The sequence below is a fragment of the Propithecus coquereli genome, unplaced genomic scaffold (assembly GCF_000956105.1).
Source record: "Propithecus coquereli isolate 6110/MARCELLA unplaced genomic scaffold, Pcoq_1.0 Scaffold2, whole genome shotgun sequence".
NCBI classification, from domain to species: Eukaryota; Metazoa; Chordata; class Mammalia; order Primates; family Indriidae; genus Propithecus; species Propithecus coquereli.
Genome location: NW_012144966.1, coordinates 1,304,362 through 1,310,014, shown reverse-complemented (window position 1 = coordinate 1,310,014; position 5,653 = coordinate 1,304,362). Strand labels below are relative to the sequence as shown.

General features: G+C 56.6%; 1 pseudogene; it reads left to right on the top strand.

Moving 5' to 3' along the window:
- Positions 1-276: 276 nt before the first annotated feature.
- On the top strand, positions 277-5,032 carry LOC105809680 (annotated as a pseudogene).
- Positions 5,033-5,653: the final 621 nt, after the last annotated feature.

Genomic DNA, 5,653 nt, shown 5'->3' with positions numbered 1-5,653 from the left:
CCCCGCCTCCCCCGGAGGCTGCGCTTTCTCCCCGCCCCTGGCAGCGGCCTCGGCTTCGGAAACTGTTGACTCAGAGTGTGGCCGGGCGGCCAGCGTCTGATGTCAGCTTGGAGCGGGGCCGGGGAGTGGAAGGGCCGGAGGGCGGGAGAGGAGGCGCGGGAGGCGGGGTGCGGGGCGCGGCTCGGGGGCTGCGCTCGGCGCTCCCGGCCCGGGGGTGCGCGCTCGGGGGCTGCTGCTGCCCGGGCGCCCGTGACTCACGGTGCGTCACCGGAGCAGATGCCCGGGGCGGCTGGAGGCTCCCGGCTCCCGCTGACTCATCAGAAAGCCCTGCCGCGCGGCCCGCGGGGGCCTGGGGGAGGGGAGCGGCTGGCGGGCGGCGGCCGAGGTCGTTTGAAGCGCACGGAGCCGGAAAACCCCCGTGGGCGGCTGTGGGGGGGCCGGCACTGCCCGGGTCACCTGCAGCGCGGACCGGCGGCGGGCGATCGGGGGAGGGAAGAAATCCCCCAGCCTCAGCAGGCGGCGGCTGCGTCAGGAGCCTGTCCGCCTTCCGCTGCCTTGCTGCGCCCCTCTCGGTGTCGCACGCGCCCCGTTATCCGGAGAAGGCGGTTCCTAGGCCCGGGCACGGACCTCGGCGGCACCCGAGGTCGCTGGGGTTTCCCGCTCCCCTTAAGACTTTGGGTCTGTCTGTGGGAAGAGCGTTCATTCCCGGCCTCACGCTGTCTACCCGGGTCCTCTTCAGGGGAAGCTGCACTGGTGCTGTAGACACCACGTGCTGGGCCGGTGCCTGGGCCCAGCTCTTTCCTGTCACTGCTAACCACAAGGCCCCGTGGCACTCAGGAAATGCAGCGGAGGGGCCAGAGAACTCTCGGGAAGGGGTGGGGGCAGACAGGAGCTCTTTGTGTGATTTTCCACCCGTCCAGGAACAGGGACAAATTCCATAGCACTGAAGAGATGTGTGAGGCTTTCTCTGTGCAAGCTGCCCCTGCCCCCAGGGACAGGTGGAGAAGGAGGAGACACAAAAATGTCTGATAGGCCCTCACCCTCCCTGCATGTGTAGTCTGCCAGGGAGACAGCCCCAGGCTCACCTTGAGCGGTAAGATAGGAAGGGAAGGGTGGAGTGGACCCTTCCCGGTGGGGCTGGCATGAGTGCAGGGACCTTGAAGAAGAATGATTTGAACAGATGGGGGAAGGACATTCCAGATAGAAGCAACGCCTGGAACCAAAACCGAGAGGCAGGAAAGAGCAGGGTGAGTTCTGGGCCTGGCCAAGAGTCCAGCTGGTTCAGAAGAGCAGCCTGGCCCAGCAGCACAGATATGGATGTCTGAAGCAGGCACAGTGGCCCAGAAGGACCTGAAGTCACGGGGTTCCGCCTGCTGCCCTGGGGCACCAAGTCATGCCAGTTCCCAGACAGATGGATTCCTTCCAAGAATTCCACAGTCCTGCTCAATCACAGCTGCTGAACCTCCTGCCTTGGATGGCTTTTATTAGTTGTTATCTAATGCAGATCCTCTTTTGTCCGGATTTCAAATACTTTTCCTTTTCTGTCCCTTGATCGCTATCAGTTTGTCTTGATCTGTATCAGTGTCTCAACCCTGACAGCACATTGGAAGGACCTACGGGGTGCTTTAGAAAACAGAAATGTTGATGCATGGGCCCCCTCCCAGAAACCTGACATCACCCACCTGGGGTGGGGTCAACACATGAGCAGTCTTTTAACAGGCAGCCAGGGCAGGGCGGAGAACCACTGATGTAGATGCTCACCATTAGGGGTGTCCAGGTCAGACCCCCATTCAGAGCAGAGCCTGCTGGCCTTCAGACTTCTCAACAAACCCTGAGAACAGCCTTGGCAGACCTCCAGGGGCAGTTGGGCTCCCTGAGGCTGGGAGTTGCAGTCTTTCCCAGGCATCCACTCTGTAGCCAAGGCCAAAGGTTCTAACAGGAAGGGAGGGTGAGGCTTCTGTTTGTTTCCCAAGAGTCACTGACCTTTCAAGCTAATGATAACCTCACCGGTGGAAGAACTAGGCGTCAGTAGTCACTGAAGCCATCTCCCATTGACTCTGCGTATCTGTAAGGGGGCTCAAGGTGGAGGTAGCCCCATCACCTGCAACACTGGGCCTCAGAGGTGGAGGAGGACCCAGCTAAGGGTAGATTGGGGCTCTGGGGAACAGGTCCTCTGCTTTCTTTCTGGGAAAATGGAGGTGATGATTAGTGGCCCAAAGGTTCTTTTTGGGGATCTTGAGGTGAATCACCCAGCAGTGTTCAGCATAGGGATAATTTTCAGTAACTGTTTCCTTTCTCCTGTTTTGCTAGTAACTCTTTTCACAAATTTAGGGAGAATCTCCAAGTCCAGACCTCACAACTGCTCTCCCAGCATCTGTCCACCCCCACTTCCCCAGTCTACAGGGTTTGTAGAGGGGGACCTTGAGGAAGCTCAAGGCCCTGACCTAAGGAAGCTGAGGCTGAGGAACTTGGCAGGGGCCTCTATGCTGCAAGGGAAAAGACATTGGTCACCGCGGTGACCAGCTGTCCTCTCCCAAGACTGAAAAGTAGAAATATGGCCTTGAGCCTGGGGAGGCTAGAACTACAGGAAGGATTTTCTGACCAATGACAATGTTGCCTAAGGACTCATGAGGGTCTGTGAAAGTAGGAGACTCCTCCTGAGCACCAGACCCTGTCACCACCACGAAGTGCTGTTCCCATTTGACAGCTCAGAAAACTGAGGCAGAGAAAACAGCCCATAACTTGCTGAAGCAGCAAAAGCCAGCAAGTGGTGTAGCTGGGATTGGAATCTGAGAGATCAGCAATTAAAAGTAGTGGGGCAAGGCCTCCCTGCCTTTCAGCTCTAAGATCCTGGGATTTTGTGTTTTCTGTCCAAACCTCTCAATCAAGAGTCCTGGAAAAGCCACACCTAATCCTAGGGTGTGGGCATTAAATCCAAGGGCAAGTGTGGTTTCGAAATGCTCGTGCACTCTCCCTTTGAATCCCTATCACGGAAAAAAAACTATTAAAATAGAGTGTAACCGGTGTTTGTTGGGGGGTACTTCCTAGCAAAAAAAAAAAAAAAAAGAGGGTAAGCGATTTTTAAGGGTCTTTGGAAATGTAGAAGAGGCGCCACAAGATGGCCCCTTCTTGATTTTAGGGACAGACAAGCCTGCTCTCCTTTGGCCACTGGTGACAGACAAATCCTGGTAATTTTGCTATTGGGATTCTCCCTGGCACCTCTCCTCGTCGCAAGCTTCTGGATGTGAGAGCCCGCAGGCCTACTGGAAGGTAGGTATTCCTTTTCCCATTTTACAGCCTAGGAAATTGAGGCTGGACAGAGGCACCACGGGGATTGAATTGTGGGTGGATCTGACTCCAAACCGTAAATTCTTTCCCTGGTCCCGAAAAGGGGCCCCGACGACCGACTGCGGGCAGGACGGCAACCTGGCTGCCCTCCCAGGCAGGCTCCTCCGCTGCAGGGCGCCGGGCGCGGCGGGGCCCGGAGCAGAAGGAACGGTCTCCGCACGCATCGCCCAGGCCAAGGGCGGGGGCCACGAGCGCCGGGGAGGCGCCCGTTTCCCTTCCCCCTCCCCTGGGAACCCGGCGCTGGGGGAGGGCGCCCGGCCGCGGCCCCCCACATCCGCCCGGGCCGCCAGGTGCCCCGAAGCCCGGCCTCCTCCTCCCGCCCCCGCGCTTGTTCCCGGCGCAGCCCGAGTCTCGGCGGTCACGTCTCCCCATCCGGCTCCAAAGTACGAGCCAGGCGCGTCCGGGCCAACCCGCGGCCAGCGGGGCGGGGAGGGAAAGGGAGGCGGCCCCTCCTCCCTGCGGCGCGGCGCGGGCGGGTCAGCCTGGGGCCCGGCCCCGCCCGCCGCGCCCGGGTCGGCCGGGGCGAGGCGCGGGCTAGGTCGCAGAGCCGGGGCCGGGCACTCAGCCGGCGTGGGCGGAGCGGGCAGAGGCTCGGCCGGGGAAGTCGCGAGGCCCCGCCTCCAGAGCGGCGCGCCCGCCGGTGTTGCTAGGGAGAAAAGCGCGCCGCGGTCCCGCCCCGGCCCCGCGGGCGCAGCGCCCTCTCCTGGTGAGGCCTGAGAGCTGCAGGGGACCCCACCCGGACCTAGGCTACGACCCAGCTGGGAGGGTGTTGAGGGCTCCCACTGATCAGCAGAAATGGATCATCGTCCTCTATTAAAAAAATAATAATTCAAAAATGCAGGACATTTTGAAATGTGGAGAAGAAAAAAAGAAAAAAATCACTCACAATGCCTTTACCTATCAGAAAGAAGCACTCTTAGAATGTTAGTCTTTCCTTCCAGGGCTTCGCATCTGCAAATCTATGCGTGTATGTATTCTTTATAGAATAAAAATGCAATATTGTCAGCTTTTTGAACGCAGAGCCTTACTTTGTTCACTGCTCTATCCTCAGCGTCTAGAACACTGTTAAGTAGTGTTCTGGGTGTTCAAAAACCATTTGATTTGATGTCTCTACCAAAATAGGATCATGCTTTACACAGTTGTAAAAATGGGACCATCACTTTTAGTATAGTTAAATTTCCTTGTATGATGCCCTGATTCCCTAGATGAGAGTATGTAAGAGCTTGATGGTAAAATGGTCCATTGGCCCCTTTAGAATCTGGAGGCCAGATGTCTTTGGAATTTAGAATTATTCACAGTGCACATATAAAGTGACTCCTATCCTGCAGTGGGGTCTGGGACAACAACCTGTAATCAAGCATACCACATTCCTGCAAAGTATATGATCATTCACACCAAGTAGGATAAAATAAACACTATAAACAGCTTCATGTCAGCTCAGTCAGATTTTGAGGCAAAATGAGTTCACCAAACTGAAGAAAAATCTTTGGGTTTCCAGAGTGTTCTGAATTTTGAATTTGAAAGGGCAGTGGACCTGTACGGACCCGGGCCTCCAGGTACACCCACAGGTTTGGCCGCATGGTGAGTCTCTGCTGTGAGATCACTCTCTCCAGTTGGCCTGTCCACACACCCTTAGTGCACAGTTAACCCCAGGCAGCTGAGGGTGCTGACTGATGAGATGTGATGGAAGGGGTTAGGCTTTTGGATGTGGTCATACCTCCTCTACTCCCAGCCTGCCACCTTCAAAGTGATAAACTTCAGCACCGTGTGGTTGTCCCTTCTTCCTCAGGGCTATGCTTGTCCTAGGGGGCCCCACCTGGGGATTTCAAAGGAGAGAGGCAGACCTCTCCAAAAATACCCTCAACCTAGGGCACTACTGTGACCAAATGGCCAGTAACTTCTCAAGAGGGCATGAGAACCAAGACATATAGTCGGCTAATTGTCATTAGCTGTGCTAGGCCTCTGTAGGCAGCCTCTGTGCTAGGCCTCTCTCTGAGCTCCAGACTGAATATCCAGTCTCCTATTGATTTCTCCACTGGGTTCTCACCCCAAATTCACCTCCAATGCAACATGTCTAGGACTACAAATCTCCCCTCAAAACCTGTCCTTTTGTCGGACCTATGTCAGTGATGGAGCCCAACATCCACACAGTCACCCAACTGTCTCCAACCTTCTTCTTCATCCTCTCCGGCACCAAGAGTGAGGATGCACTCGAGTGGAGGAATAGGAAGGGACACAATCACATTCATAAAGACCATGACCACAGGCTTGGTCTGGACTGGGTTTTGGGGCTGGCAGAGAGGGT